Here is a 17,100-nt window from a genome sequence, read left to right on the forward strand (position 1 = left end):
CTCGAGCCACCTTCAACCTTAACACCGCTGCCCTCAGAGTGCCTGTACTAATCCACTAGATAAAGGAGATGGCCCTTTTAATTTTTCTAAACTATTCCTTATATACTCAACTTCGCAGTATGTATCAGACTTTACTATAAGTAATTGCTTAGTTGTGTCTCCTTTCTACGACGCTGAAAGTTCATGCAGTAGTGACCACAGGTATCTTATTCATCCCGATATCTTCAGTGCTTAGCATAATACCTGGGATGTGATGGAACAAATAAATATTCATCAAACAGACAATTATACTAGCATAGCTTTGGTTAGTTGCACTGCAACAGACCCAGTGGCTTCACACCTTCTGAACAGGTTAGGAGGATTCGTTTTGAGTCATAGGATCTATGCGGGATGTCAGTAGCGAAGAGTTAGGAAGATAATTCGAGGATAAATAGTGAAGGGACTTGAGTCCTGCCATCACTGCTGCAGGCGGTAAAGGCGATACCCCTCAGAGCACACCTTTTCTGAAGTGCTTTCACCTGAGTGCCCTCTTTCCAATTTATTGTTGACTTCCTAGCAAGGTAAGTAAGGAGAGCTAGCAATTGCTTGTGCTAAATCATTTCTGACTCTGTGGCATCCAGACACAGGGTATCATCTGCAATTACACTGGAAATTAAATGGCAACAATTGGGAGAAGATTTGATGTAAAGAGAACAAAGAAACTCTGATCTTTACTGAGGATGCATATGCCATTGCACTTAAAATGAAAGCATTCATTACTACCAAACTCCAAAGAGATGGCAGGAATTCATACTAAAAGTGGAAGGTTAGAATCTGCTAGGCTGCTAGCTTCACTCACAAACACCTCTGTGATAAGAGACAACACAACGTGATAACTAGAGCAGTACTCACATGTATATCTCCTTTCTTGAAGAGCTGGGGAACAAAAGTTCATGTTATTATTCCAGTTTCAAATTAAAGGTGTAGTATTTTGACACCTAAACACATGGAGAAATGCCTGGGAAATCTGATTTTTTTTTTTTTAATAAAGTCAATTCAGAAAGATGACATTAAACCATAATGACTCCATTAAATCTGTCTGTAGATAAATAGAAGAAAATGAGCTTGAGGACAGAATGCACTGATTCACATAACAAAAGGCGTGATTTAAGTAGCTTTTTTGCAAGGAATGTTGTGCTTTGTATTAAAAAAACAAATAGATATTTGGTATTTCAGTATGAGATTTTTTTTCCTATTGCCACTTATTTGGCTCTAGTTGCCAACAGTGCAGAGAAAGGATTGGCAAAATATGGAGCACATTGATAGAACACTTAAGTAGACAGCTTAGATGTTATCAAGATCAGTTTGCTGTGAGGCATATTCATGACTTGTGTAACTGCTGCTCCCACCAGGATTATGAACCCTATGTAGCATATTCAGCCTAAGCAAAACTAAGGATCCCTTCAACTATCTCACAAACACTCATAGATGGATTTTTAGTTGTGTTTGGTGATGGATTTCCTACCCACACAGTTATGAATAAAAAGATCAAAGAATGACCAAAAACTGTGTGTGTGAGAGAGAGAAAGGGAAAGAGAGGAAGGAAGGGAGGGAGGGAGGGAGGGAGAGCGGGAGAGAAGGAGAGAGATTGTCTGGCAAAACTCTAACATCCTGACACTCTGTGACTTTTCAGTGAGTCTCCCCATCTCACCACCTTCTTGAACGAACCCTCTTTTGATTCATTTCTTTGACATTTCCCTTTAACAAATCTTCTCCCTCTTTGTTCTCAATTCCAAAGCAAAAAAAAAAAAAAATTTCTTCTCAACCCCTCAATAGTCATCTACAGTGAGGAAGTAGATCTATATCATACCCACTTATCCCTAAATGAGGTCCTGGAATCCCCTTCATCAATAATAGACCAGAGTGTTTGTTATAAACACATATTCTTGTGTCTTACCCCAGACTTATGACAGAATCCCTGGGGATACGTCCCAGGATTGTACATTTAGACAGCCTCCTTTTGTGACTCTGATACACTCCACAGTTTCAGAGTGCTATGATTTGATAATGAGAGTGTTGATATAGGCTGGGCCATAGATGAGGCTTGGCCTGTTACCTGGGGAAGAGTTAGATTAACTCATAAGTGAAGCTTGAATTAGAAATATAATAACAGGGGTGCATGGGTGGCTGTTGGTTGAGTGTCTGATTCTTGATTTTGGCTCAGGTTATGATCCCAGGGTCATGAGACTGAGCCCCTCATCGAGCTCTGTGCTGAGCATGGAGCCTGCTTGTGATTCTCTCTCTTCCTCTGCCCCTCTCCCCATTTATGTTCTCTCTCTCTCTCTAAAAAAAAAAAATAAAGTTTTACATATATATAAAATAGTGGCTAATAACATTTATTGTTTAACATATCCCAGATACTGTTAAATATACTTTTTTCCATTTATTCTTTACAACTTGACGAGTGAGACAGAGGCTGTCATCATCCCCACCTGGTAAATGAGAACACTTTCAGAGTTGAGGGTGTTAAATAATTTGCGTAAAGTCATACAACTACGAAGGCTAACTCCCAAACCTTTTTTAATGTAACTGTTTCACTCTACTGTCTCCAAGAAAAAAAGAAGTAAAGATTTAGCATCTAGCTCCATCTCAAAGTCCTATACAGTCCAATACGATTATGTGATCTCAGCCTTGTTAAATTAAATACATATTTAAAAAGAAAAAAGACTGACACAGCCTCTCAAAGGGAACTATAACCCACTAACTTTTCCAGGTCATCTCTTGACCTTAGGTCTGATTGTTAAATACTCTAAAGAAAATATTCTAGATCAAAGTTTTCTTGTTTGTTTTTTTTTAAGTTCATTTATTTTTGACACAGAGAGAGAGACAGAGCACGAGTGGGGAGGGGCAGAGAGAGGGAGACACAGAATCTGAAGCAGGCTCCAGGCTCTGAGCTGTCAGCACAGAGCCCGATGCGGGGCTTGAACTCACAGACTGCGAGATCATGACCTGAGCTGAAGTCAGACGTTGAACAGACTGAGCCACCCAGGCGCCCCAAAGTTCTCTTGTTTAAAAATATCTTCTTCATCTGTAATATTATACTTACTAATTTTTTTTCTCTATGATAATTCTTTTTGACAATCATTTATAGAAATGATCTATGTACCCATAATGAGTGTTAACTATGTACCAGTGATGTTAAGAATAGTGATGGTCAACAGTTTTAGCCAACACACTCAAATAAACAAATATGAACACTTCCATATGATGCTAAGTACTAATAAAGGAAAATATGAAAGGCTGAGATTAAAAAACAAATCTTAGTGAGACCAATTTTAATTAAGATGATCAAGAAAGTCTTCTTTTTGGAAAATTTTTTTAATGTTTATTTATTTTTGAGACAGAAAGAGACAGAGCATTGACAGAGGAGGGGTAGAGAGAGAGAGGGAGACAAAGAGACAGAGCTTTGACAGAGGAGGGGTAGAGAGAGAGAGGGAGACACAGAGTCCGAAGCAGGCTCCAGGCTCTGAGCTGTCAGCACAGAGCCCCACGCAGGGCTCGAACTCATCATGACCTGAGCCAAAGTTGGACGCTTAACCAACTGAGCCACCCAGGCACCCCAGTCAAGAAAGTCTTCTTTAAGGAGGTGACATTTTGCTGAGACCTATAGAAAGGAGAACAGAAGGAAATCATCCCATAGAGGAAGAACAGGAAATTCAAAAGTTCTGACATGACAAAGACCTTGCAGGCCAGAGGACCTTAAAAAGATGGGTGGGGCTGACATTTAACCAGCAGTGGGGGGTAGTAGATTAGTTCTGAGACAGTATTGTACAGGAATGTATAAAGAACTTGGGTTTTCTTCTGATTGAAAGAAAAGCTTCTGAGGGGTTTGGTGCAGGAGGGCAACACTATTTAATTTACCCCTTAAGAGGATCTCTTGCTAATATGTGGAGCAGAGATGGAAGGGAGTGATAGACACTGAGAAGACAGTGGTCTCTTGCCGTCGTTCAGATAAGAAACGATGATGGTCTGGCTAGGGGATGATTTTAGAAACAGAGGATGTAGATGACTCTGAAATATAATTTATACATGTAATGAACAGGAAATGAAAATGGATTGAATAGAGGGCAAAGGGAGAGAAAAGAATCAAGGATGATTCCTTAGTTCCTGAATGTAGCACCCTTGAAAATGCTTAGATGGAACATTTAAAAATAGGGGATATATCTGGGGACAGGTAGGAAGAGTGGGAAAACAAGATTATAATAAAATTTAATAAAATTTGAGCTACACATGAGAAAATCAAGTGCAGATGGCCATTGGATATGCAATCTTGAAACACAAAAGAGAATTTTATAATAGAAATATAAATTTGAGAATACATAAATATGCGATTTTAGCCCATGGATGTGAATGAGATCATCTGGACACAGAGAAGGATTTAGGAGGGAGCCCTGAGGGGCCCCAGTATTTAGAGGTCACACTGAAGAAGCTAAGACATCAAAGAAATTTGAGAAAGAGTGACCCTAGAGGTAAGAAAAGAAAAAGAAAAGAGGATGTTGTCATGGAAGCAAAGATGGGAGTGTGTTAGAAAAAAAGAAAATGTGGTCAAGTATACTGAATACAGGTCAAGTCAAATCAAGACAAATAATTTGTATAGTCAATTTAGCACTATGGTTATCATCAATGACTCTGACAAAAGCAGTTTCAGTGAAGTGGAAGAGAGTAAAAACAGATTACAGAAGGTCAACGAGTAATGCAAACAAAGCATGCTTTCAGAAAACTCTAGCGTAATCCAGAGCACAGAGTCCACACATTTCCGTTGTATAAAATCAGGAGTGCCATTACATTACAGGTGAATGAGATGACCTGTGTAATTGTCACAGTTGGCAGTTCCAACATAGCTGGTAGTTTCAATGGTCCAGCTACATGAGTAGTCCAAGTCCTCATTGCAATTTGCCACCATGGCAGGTGTACGGTCTTGTTTAAGCACAGACAGGGATGACTTTGAATCCTATGGCTCTTTGGGGCCCCCAGGACATCTGCAGTGCTTGTGCTGTCTCCTGATGTTATACTAATTGAAATTGTGCTGGGAGGAGATGCCTGGGTGGCTCAGTTGGTTAAACGTCCAACTTTGACTCAGGTCATGATCTCATGCTTTGTGGGTTCAAGCCCCACATAGGGTTCTGTGCTGACAGCTTGGAGCCTGGAGCCTGTTTCAGATTCTGGGTCTCTCTCTCTCTGCCCCTTCCTGCTTGCACTCTTTTCTCTCTCTCTGTCTCTCTCTCTCTCTCAAAAATAAATAAACATTAAAAACAAATTAAAAAAAAGAAATTGCACTGGGAGAACCCTGGGATTTGGTGCCCACCCTCCACCATTTTAATTCACATCTAATGATTTCCCAGCCTGGATGCTCCTCCCATTGTCTATTTCAAAGTAAAGGACTTTAGCTCATCCCCCTCTTGCAACTGTTGGTTGGTCAAAAGACATGAAGTTGCTAATTGCTTTATATAAAATTTGGAGTCATTGCAAATTTTATTGTATATAAAAACATTTTGCTACAAATGGTGACAGCTGGACTGGAGTCAAGAGAAGGTTTCTCATTTGTTTATTTTATTATCATTATTTTTTAAAGATAGATCTAGTGTAACACGTGAGATTGCTGATGGAAATGATCCAGTAGATGGTCCCTTCTGCAGGGACACAGAACTGTTGATGGTAAGATAGGTAGCAAGGACTGGTCCCATTTGCCAAGATGGAAGCCTGCTTGTCTGGATTTAGTGCAGAATATCTGATCCTGAAAGCACAGAATTTGTTCGAGGTAAAATTCCTGATCTAGGAAAAATATGGGTGTCACACAAGAGCAAGGGCTTAGGCTCATGTAACAGGAAGAGATCCCAGTTACTGGAACTGGGAAGCAAAGCAGAGGTTTTAAGAAACAAAGCAAAAGTTCGGAGGAAATAGATCAGAGACAAATCAGTTTGATGTTAAACTTTTGGCGATGTCACAAGGTTCAGTCTGATGTTAAACTTTTGGAGATATCAATCATGATTCCTGTTTTGGAGGCAACATGAGAGACCTATACCCCAAGGAAGGGCTAATTTAAGAGCTGGTGATTCAATTATCAAAGAGGTGGGCAGTAGAGGGACCCTGGGGCAAGGTCACATTGACTGTCATTGATATAAATCCTAATTTAATATCTCCACTTCTCTGTGTCCTAAGTACCAGCTCTGTGTCTCCTACCTACTTAATGAGATATCCCTTCCATCACTTCCTGTTCAACAGCTTAAAATTTAAATAATCATTTTCTAATTTAAAAAAGAAAAAAGATTCATCTGTTTCTCTTTCTTTAGTCATCAGAACTCAAAATATCACTTAAAATTATCTATCAACTCTACTCTTTCGGATGAAGTTTGAAATATTTACCATTTTTTCCATGTTGCATTTTATAATAAAATTTTAATTTTCCATCTCTCCTTTTGCATTTCCATTACCAAAGATGTGCTAAACTGTAGAATACAGGTTTTGTAATCCTACACACTTAGGTTCAAATATTCAGTCTATGATTTACTACATTTGTGATATTTTTATGACTTAAAACTAAATATACATTTGCTTGTCTTAAAACAGATAATAACTGATAAGTTTTTAATGTTTTCTAAAGGTAATTGGCAAGTTGTATGTAAGATATGCAATGTAATCTAACACATACTCAATAAATATTAGTTTCTTCTTCCTTTCACAATTTATTCAGCATTTATAAATGGAATCAATGGTGAAATTGTATCTGTTCTGTCCAAATTCTTTCTACATTCATAGAATGACTTTGAGTAAATTCACATGCTTAAAATACCTTAGTCAAATATTTAAAAGATCTTCCTTGTCAATAAGATAATTCCTAACTTTAAATCCCCCACAATCTCATGTAAATTCTCACATTCAGCCAGATTTAGCTACCCACTGCCACTTACAAATATCATGCTACTTGAGTGTTCCTCACTGCTTCCCCTGTTTGGAATGTTCTTCTGAATTCTCTCAATCCAACAGAGCTCTATCCATCAATGCCCAACTCTAGTGCCTTTCATCCACAAAGCCTTCTGATTTCCCTCAACTTTTAATGAATGTTTCTCTTCTAAGATTAGCAATTGTTGTTTTGATTCCTCATATGTCAATTATATGTAGGGAGCCCTATTTTCAGTGCTTCAAGTCTCATTCAGTGCTAGATAACTAAAATTACTCCTTCCTTTTGCTATACTTCATTCAGTACTTGTTTTCTAGGACTAGGCTTGGCTAAGACAGTGGACCACCACTGGTATAACTCATTTATTTTAAGTGCCTGAAGATTTTATCCACAGAATCTTACAATATCTGGCCACGTGCCCAGATATAAGGGATCATCATGGTCTTTGTCACACACCTTACACATACATTCTTTGACTCTCTCTCCCCTTGGGAATCATTGTCTCCTTTAAGGAAAATGTTTTCGATGTCAAGGAAAAGGGGGGGGGGTGCAAAAAGAGAACAAAGAAAAGGAGAGAAACTTCTGTCCATAACACATGATTCAAGGAATGAACCATCAAATATTCAGACACTTCTATACCTTTAAAAAAAGTGTTTTTCAATTTTACCATCAGCCTTGAAGTCAATAAAGTAATTTTGAAAACTTTGCTTACTATATAGAAAGTTTCATGGAGGAAAAAAGAAAAAGAAAGAAAGAAAGAAAGAAAGAAAGAAAGAAAGAAAGAAAGACAGTTGAAATGTTCCTGGGTAGTCTTCGTAATAGATAAGTTAATTTAGGCATTTATCCATTCATCCATTCAATGTATATTTATTGATCACTAACTAGGTGCTGAAGGATTTTGTTACAGCCTAAGTACAAAGATGAATTAACCCTTTGCCTTCATGGCTATTGGGAAAAATACATATTAATCAAATTATTTTACAAATGTGAAACTGCGATAGTGACATGAGCTAGGGAAGAGAGGTACACAGTGCTCTGGGAGTCCCCATAGGGGAGTGTAGTCCTGGTAGGGGGAGCACGAAGACTTTCTTCCTTTCATGTTCACTACAGCATTAGCTACAGTAGCCAAGATATGGAAACAAACTAAGTATTGATTGATGGATGAATGGATAAAAAGAAAATTGTGGTATGTATATCTCATGTATATGTACATTGTGTATGTATATGCATGCACAATGGAACATGATTTATTCACAAAAAAAAAGAAATCTTGCCATTTACAGAAACATGGATGGATCTCAAGGGTATTATGCTGCATGCAGTAAGTCAAAAAGAGAACGATAAAAATAATACAGTCTCTCTGACATGTGATTCTAAGACAGACAGACAAACAAACCACCACCATCAACAACAAAACCAAGTTTATAGACACAGAGAACAGACCAGTGGTTGTCAGATGCACAGAGTAATTAATAAATGAGATAAATGGGACGTGAGTGAAGGTGGTATAAATGTATTTAAAAAGCAAACAAACAAAAAGCCTTTATTGAAGGCTTTGTTGTATTTGGTTTGCTAATATTTTATTAAGAATTTTTGCATCTATGCTTATTGGGGATATTGGACTATAATTTTCTTTTCTTTTGGTATCATTTTTTTTTGCTATCAGGGTAATGCTCACTTCATAAAATGAGTTTGGAAGAGTTCCCTCCTCTTTTGTGTGTGTGTGTGTGTGTGTGTGTGTGTGTGTATGTGGTGGGAGGGTTTGAGAAGAAATGATAATTAATTCTTCTTTAAATATTTGGTAGAATTAAGCAGTGAAGCCGTCTGGTCCTAGACTTTGTTGTTGGGAGATTTTTGATTACTGATTCAATCTCCTTACTAGTAATCAGTCTGCTCAGATTTTCTATTTCATCATGATTCAGTCTTGGTAGGCTGTATTTTTTTTTTAAGAATTTATCCATTTGTTCTAGATTGTCTAATTTCTTGGTTTATAATTGTTCACATTGATCCTTCGTATTTCTCTGGTATCAATTGTAACATTTCCTCTTTCATTTCCAATTTGTTTGAGTTCTGTCTCTATATTTTCCTTGGGGTGTCTGCTAAAGGCTTGTCAATTTTGTTTATCTTTTCAAAGAAAACGCTGTTAGTTTTATTAATCTTATCTATTGTCTTTTTTTTTCTATTTCATTTATTTCTGCTTTAATCTTTGTATTTTCTTCCTTCTACTAACTTTGGGCTTTGTTCTTCCTCTTTTTTTTTTTTTTCCTTGAGTTCCCTGAGGTGTAAATTTAGGTTGTTTATTCAAGACTATTCTTGTTTCTTCAGGTAAGTACAGAGTGATTGCTGTTAATTTCCCTTTTACAACTGCTTTTGCTACATCCCACAAATCTTGGTATGTTATATTTCTATTTTCATTTGTCTCAAGGTATATTTTTAAAATATTTTAAATTTCTTCTTTGACCTATTGATTGTTCAGTAGCAGGCTTTAATCTTTATATAATTATGAATTTTCCAGTTTTCTTCATGAAATTAATTTCTAGCTTCACACCATGGTGGTCAGAAAAGATACTTGATACCTTTCTTAAACTAAGTAGGAATTACTTAGATGAAGAAGTGTGGATTTTTCTAGGCAGAGGAGATAGCATGTGTGAAGGCCTATGATAGGATAAAGCATAAAAACTATGATGAGCCAAATGAAAGTCAGTGACAGTGGGTGGTAACGATGGTGAAAGAGAGCACAGGGCAAGAGTAAGCTGGAGAAATCAATGCCTATGAAAAGCCCTTCTGGCCATGAGGTGGCATTTGCTCTTATCCTAAGATCATGGAACCACTGTTAAGAGTTAGTGCCATTGGGCACCTGGATGGCTCAGTTGGTTAAGTATCTGACTTTGGTTCAGGTCATCATCTCACAGTCCGTGGGTTCAAGCCCTATGTCAGGCTCTGTGCTGACAGCTCAGAACCTGGAGCCTGCTTTGGATTCTGTGTGTCCCCCTCTCTCTGCCCCTCCCCAGCTCACATGTTCATGCTCTCGTTCTCTCTCTCAAAAATAGATAAACATATTTTTTTTTAAAAAAGTATATGCTATGTCAGAAAGTAATACAATTTGATTTTTATTTTCAAAATATTGTTCCACCCTCAAAGTGGTGAATAGAGGGAGAGAATCTGGGCTAATTATTAGAAAACTATTCAATAATTTAGGCAGGAACAGGTAGTGATGGGAAAGGAGGGGTAAAGATTGAGGTAGAGACAAGTAAAGGAATCTGTGATATTTTTGGTGGGTCAATTAATAAAAAATATATATATATCAAAAAAGACTAACAGGTTTCTGACTTGTACAGTCTTCTATAAGAGAGTGACAGATAAGGTAGGTTGATTTGTTTGATATCTTGAAAATTAAGAAGTTCCTAATACACTGTATTTTATTGGTAAAATAGGAAGCAGATAAAAGTAAATGGGCGGTTTGAAGAGATTAGAGAAGGATTGAAATAATCGTGGAGGGTGGGAGAGTAAGTTGACAGGGGAAATATGGTATGATGTGTGAATAGTGTTGAAGGACCATGTGAGGCTCTGTCATAAATTTACAATGGAAGCCAGATTTTTGTGTTTGCGTTTGGCAGTGTGGGCGATCAGCTGTTCAGTGATAGACATGAAGAGAGTATATAATTTGTGTATTAGCTGTGATTAGATTTAACTGTGAGTAACCAATATCAAAACCAAAAAATAACAAGCTCACAATGACAATAATAAGCAATGGAGAAGTTTTTTGTCTTTCAACATTCATTAAATTTAGGGACAGTCCATGTATAACTGTTATTGTGCTTCACGGTGACCTGTCTGATTCATCAGGTATGTAGTTTACTTTCCCAGAATCACTGCATGAGACAAAGGGTTTCTGCATTTTCAATTCAACCATATGGTCTACTTTCTGTTGTTGTTGTTGTTTTTTTAAAGGTTTACCCATTTCCATTGGTTGATATGTCTTTTTTTTTCTTTTTTTTTTTAGTTTTTGTTTTTTGAGAGAGAGAAAGAGAGAGAGAGCATGTGCACAAGCAGGGAAAGGGCAGAGAGAGAGGGAGACACCCAGAATTCTAAGCAGGCTGTCAGGGCAGAGCCCGATGTGGGTCTCGAACTCATGAACTGCAAGATCATGACCTGAGCTGAAGTCAGAGGCTTAACGGACTGAGCCACCCAGGCATCCCCATATGGTCTACTTTCTAACAAGCTGGAAAGAGAAAATAACAAGTAAGGAACACACCATTCCTTTATTTTTTTTTCTTTTTTTTTTTTCCCATAAAATAGTTTTTATTATTGCCTGTAAATCCAGGAAGCAGAAAGAGTATGGAAGTAAACTGCATGAAAAATCAGAGAAGATAACAATTAAAAGATTGTAAATTGTTTTTTTTTTTTCCATTATTTATTGTTTCCTTCTAACTTGGGGCTTAGTTTGTTCTTTTTTTAGTTTCTGAAGGCCTAGAGTTATGTTATCTAGGATCTTGCTTCTTTTTTTTTTTTTTAATTTTTTTATTTTTTATGAAATTTATTGACAAATTGGTTTCCATACAACACCCAGTGCTCATCCCAAAAGGTGCCCTCCTCAATACCCATCACCCACCCTCCCCTCCCTCCCACCCTCCATGAACCCTCAGTTCTCGGTTTTTAACAGTCTCTTATGCTTTGGCTGTCTCCCACTCTAACCTTTTTTTTTTTTTTTCCTTCCCCTCCCCCATGGGTTCCTGGTAAGTTTCTCAGGATCCACATAAGAGTGAAACCATATGGTATCTGTCTTTCTCTGTATGGCTTATTTCACTTAGCATCACACTCTCCAGTTCCATCCACGTTGCTACAAAAGGCCATATTTCATTTTTTCTCATTGCCACGTAATATTCCATTGTGTATATAAACCACAATTTCTTTATCCATTCATCAGTTGATGGACATTTAGGCTCTTTCCATAATTTGGCTATTGTTGAGAGTGCTGCTATGAACATTGGGGTACAAGTGGCCCTATGCATCAGTACTCCTGTATCCCTTGGATAAATTCCTAGCAGTGCTATTGCTGGGTCATAGGGTAGGTCTATTTTTAATTTTCTGAGGAACCTCCACACTGCTTTCCAGAGTGGCTGCACCAATTTGCATTCCCACCAACAGTGCAAGAGGGTTCCCGTTTCTCCACATCCTCTCCAGCATCTATAGTCTCCTGATTTGTTCATTTTGGCCACTCTGACTGGCGTGAGGTGATACCTGAGTGTGGTTTTGATTTGTATTTCCCTGATGAGGAGCAACGCTGAACATCTTTTCATGTGCCTGTTGGCCATCCGGATGTCTTCTTTAGAGAAGTGTCTATTCATGTTTTCTGCCCATTTCTTCACTGGGTTATTTGTTTTTCGGGTGTGGAGTTTGGTGAGCTCTTTATAGATTTTGGATACTAGCCCTTTGGCCGATATGTCATTTGCGAATATCTTTTCCCATTCCGTTGGTTGCCTTTTAGTTTTGTTGGTTGTTTCCTTTGCTGTGCAGAAGCTTTTTATCTTCATAAGGTCCCAGTAATTCACTTTTGCTTTTAATTCCCTTGCCTTTGGGGATGTGTCGAGTAAGAGATTGCTACGGCTGAGGTCAGAGAGGTCTTTTCCTGCTTTCTCCTCTAAGGTTTTGATGGTTTCTTGTCTCACATTTAGGTCCTTTATCCATTTTGAGTTTATTTTTGTGAATGGGGTGAGAAAGTGGTCTAGTTTCAACCTTCTGCATGTTGCTGTCCAATTCTCCCAGCACCATTTGTTAAAGAGGCTGTCTTTTTTCCATTGGATGTTCTTTCCTGCTTTGTCAAAGATGAGTTGGCCATACGTTTGTGGGTCTAGTTCTGGGGTTTCTATTCTATTCCATTGGTCTAGCATTCCTTTAAAGACACTACCTAAAACTGCACACTGCAGTCACATGTCACATGGCCACCACTAGATGAAGGAGACGTTGTGAAGTTTGATACTTATTCCAGATGTCCGTGTACTAAGACAGCATTCAATTTTCTGTTTCCAGGGAAATGGGGAAACACAGATATTAGAGGGAAACTAGAAGTCATTTTCAGAGTTAGAGTATTCCAGAAAGATAATTTTTCAAGGTGGGTGGCAGTGGTAGTTGCAAAAGCAGCAAACTGGATAAATAAAAAGGTTGTGGCTGAAATGATGTTTAAATTGGAGTTTGGGAGGTGGAACAGTTATGAATAATGAAACAGACCAGGCATGGGGGAGAATTTCCTTGAAAATGAGGTGAGGAACTGAGAGGCATGTTTGGATGAGTCAGGGAAATGGATGCTAATGTTGTTCCCAATGAGAGCGGCACTTGGAGTGGGGAGGAAACTTGTCCCAGGTACCGAAGTTCTTGATGAATGAGAAGGAGTTATGCACGCATGATAAATGATAATAGTGGAGAGCAGAAGGGAATGATATAACTGAATGTCATGAGCCTTGAAGGGATAGGCTTTTAAAATTATATAGGGAGGATAATGATCTGAAAGCAGCAATGAGTAGCAAGGATGACTCAAGATCCATCTCTAGTTTGGTGATGTGAGATTTGAGAAAATAAACTGCCCCCACCTCAGAGGGCATAAAGGAATTATACCTTCAAAAGATGGGCGGGTATAGTTAAGGTAATGAGAAAGAAAGTTTAACGATTGTGAAGAGTCTGTTAGTCAACGAGCTCCCATGTCACAAAGGGAGGGTTTGGGAAGTTTGGGGGAAGGTAGAGAACAAGATAGGGGAGGGATTCCGAGGACTATGGAGATGGTCACTGGGGAGAGGACCAAATGGAATATCTTATAAAAACAGTGGGGAGAGGAAGGTGCATGTTTTTTCTGTCGTTACTTGGATATGAACGGACACTGGGCTTGGTGGCCAGTGGACCTCTCACTCTGGTGAGGTGATCGTAGACCCAGAAGTCAGAGACTCCATTTGCTGCTTAGACTGAATGAGGGTAGATTCAAAACTGAAGCCTCAAAGGGTGCTTGGTTTGGGTGATGGTGTTTCCAGAAACTTGGAGGCATCACTCATTACTGGTTTACTGATATTAGACCCAGTGAAACGACTCCTTACAAAGATACTTGTTTTAAAAATAAATTGCACTGGGGCGCCTGGGTGGCGCAGTCGGTTAAGCGTCCAACTTCAGCCAGGTCACGATCTCACGGTCCATGAGTTCGAGCCCCACGTCGGGCTCTGGGCTGATGGCTCAGAGCCTGGAGCCTGTTTCCGATTCTGTGTCTCCCTCTCTCTCTGCCCCTCCCCCGTTCATGCTCTCTTTCTCTCTGTCCCCAAAATAAATAAACGTTGAAAAAAAAAAATTTAATAAAAAAAATAAAAAAAAATAAATAAATTGCATTTAAAAGGTTTTGTCTTATTACTAAAGTTATACATAGTTATTTTTTAAAATACAGACAAGCATCAAGAAGCAATAGTCACTGGTATTTTCATCTTTCTGAGCAAATCTCTTTGAATTTATTAAAGAGGAGGACAAATGATTTATATTGAAATACGATATATGCTAAAATTAATACTTTTGTATAAAGGTAGTTAAGTTTATTCAAAGATTTACCTTTTATATTATTTTTGGATCTCTTGCACTATCTGTGAACACTGTACATTTAAACTTCAGTTACTGGACTCCAAACACAAAAATGTTACTATATTTGGGGTGCCTGGGTGGCTCAGTCAGTTAAGCATCTGACTCTTAATTTTAGCGGTTAAAATTACGCTAAAATTTTAAAATTACGCTAAAATCTCATGGTTGTGAGATCAAGCTCTGCACTGGGTGGGAGGCTGCTTAAGATTCTCTCTCCCTGACCCTCCCCTGCCTGTGCATGTGCACACACTCTCTGTCTCTCAAAATAATAATTAATAATAATAATAATAATAATAATTACTATTTTAAGTGATTACCAGGATGTAGGATTGGCATTTTCCAGGTTGTTTCTCGTGATTTATTTAATATAGAAATAATGGTGAGGAATGCAACATCAAGGGGTTCCATTTTCTTTATAGTGATTGACTTTATGATGCAGCTTCATGGAATTATAAAAAGATAAAGCTGAAGTTGAAGTTAGAAATCACTGGGGCACCTGGGTAGCTCAGTCATTCAAGTGTATGACTTTGGCCCAGGTCATGATCTCACAGTTCTTGGGTTTGAGCCCGATGCCGGGCTCTGTGCTGACAGCTCAGAGCCCGGAGCCTGCTTCAGAATCTGTGTCTCCCTCTCTCTCTGCCCCTCTCCTGCTCATGCTCGCTCGTGCGCTCTCTCTCTCTCTCTTTCTCTCTCCCTCAAAAATAAATAAACATTAAAAAAAAAATGATTGCCTAAGTCTCTGTTATCTGACAGATGAGGAAACTGAGTCTCCAAGCAGGCTATGCCTTGTCCTCAGTCACTGAGCTAGTTTGTGGTAAGAATGAACGTGGAGTAAGGTCTCTTATTCACAAAGACAGTGCCCTCCACAGTCCCTCGCAGCACTTTCTGCTACCCCCCAAGTCATATCGCTCTGAGGGTCAGTTCAGGAACAGGGCCAGCAGAAGGCTTCTGTCTCCATATAACCATCCACATGTATCATATGTCCTTCCTCTATTGCCTCAACTGCAGTGTGAATTGTTATAGGCAGATCTGATCTGGTCCAGCCTGTGTTCCCTCAGTACCAAGTATTGTCACAGACACGGTGGACCTTCAATAGGGTTTGATGAATGAACACATAACCTAATAAATCCACTCTCTTTCTCCAGTTAGGGTGGGACTGGAACTTTAAAAAGAAAAAAAAAGGTATATTACTTGACTTGAAGAAGGCACTCTCAGGGAGGAGTAGGGCTGCTTAACCAAGGCTCAGAACGACCACCCTCCATGGTGTCATTGCCAAGAAAGCAGTTGCCAAAAGGATGTACACTGAGGAGAAGGCTGCCTTGTGCACCTGAGGTCAGTTTAGGGAGGACTCATCTCATTTATACAGAGATGGGAACACTCAGGTTAGTTTGACATATCTTTGAATGTTTTTATTATCTCTGTGAGCCAAAGTTCTGAAGTGTATCAGGACTCAAAGCCAGCCTTCCGCTATGAATAATGAACTGAAATGAGGCCTTTTGTGTTGATTATCTGATGATTCATTCTAATATAGCAGTCACTTCAGGCTGTGCTGAAGAAAAAAAAATACAGGATGTGTTCAGGTGGCATTTTTGATTCATGGCCTTTCTTTTATGATTTATTATTCTGAGATATTCAATTTGAAAAGCAAATAGTTTGATACTAAGTGATATATTATTTTTCTTTAGTGTGAAGAAAGCCACGTTGACAAGCCTGGAAGAGAAGCTAACAGCGAGGGGGAGGGCTTTCTTCCCTCGCGATCCATCAGGAAGTGGCGTTGACTCTAAACACAAGAGACTTTTTGGATAAAAGAATCTTTTGTTGAAGCCTTTTGTTCCTTTAATAAACAATTTTGAATGGCAGCCTAACTAATGTCAAGCCCTTTACTGAGCTCGGTGCAAGAATTGCAAAGTAGAAAGCAGTCATGGCTCTAAGAGGAGATATAGAGCACATTACAGGAAACTAGTATAGTCCAGTGAAAGGGCCTCATAACAATTACATACTGAAGTCAAACAGGAATATGCATGGAAGGGAGAAAGAGCCAGAAAATGATCGTAGAGGGATAAAATTTCTCAGGAAGGCTTCAGAGGAGAGCAACAGGCATTGGACTTCAAGGGGGTCAAGACATGCACAGAAAGCTGGACAGTGGGAGATCAGGTGAGCAGATATGCTTGTAGAATCTCTGGTGTATTGAGGTCATTTTCAGGATTCTAGAGAGAAGAGAAGCAAAGAGAAGAATAGAGAAAAGAAGAGAATTATACAATTGTATTTACAGATGTTTTAAAAGATCGAAATAAATGAAAATACCTATTATTACCATGGAGGAGAATAAATACTGTGATGATATAAATTCTAACTAAGTTTACCAATAGATGTAGTTCCTATTCCAAATAGTTCCCAAAAGTCTTTTATGGACTTGATGTGGACAAGATAATATGATTGTAAAATTTATTCGGAAGAGCAAAGGGCCAAGAGTAGCCAAAAATTTCTGAGTTTTTGAGGATGTGGGGAGGGTTCTTGCTTTACTGGATACCAGGACCTCTTATAAAACTCTCATGATG

This window comes from Prionailurus viverrinus, chromosome B1 (assembly GCF_022837055.1).
Source record: "Prionailurus viverrinus isolate Anna chromosome B1, UM_Priviv_1.0, whole genome shotgun sequence".
In the NCBI taxonomy this organism is placed as follows: Eukaryota; Metazoa; Chordata; class Mammalia; order Carnivora; family Felidae; genus Prionailurus; species Prionailurus viverrinus.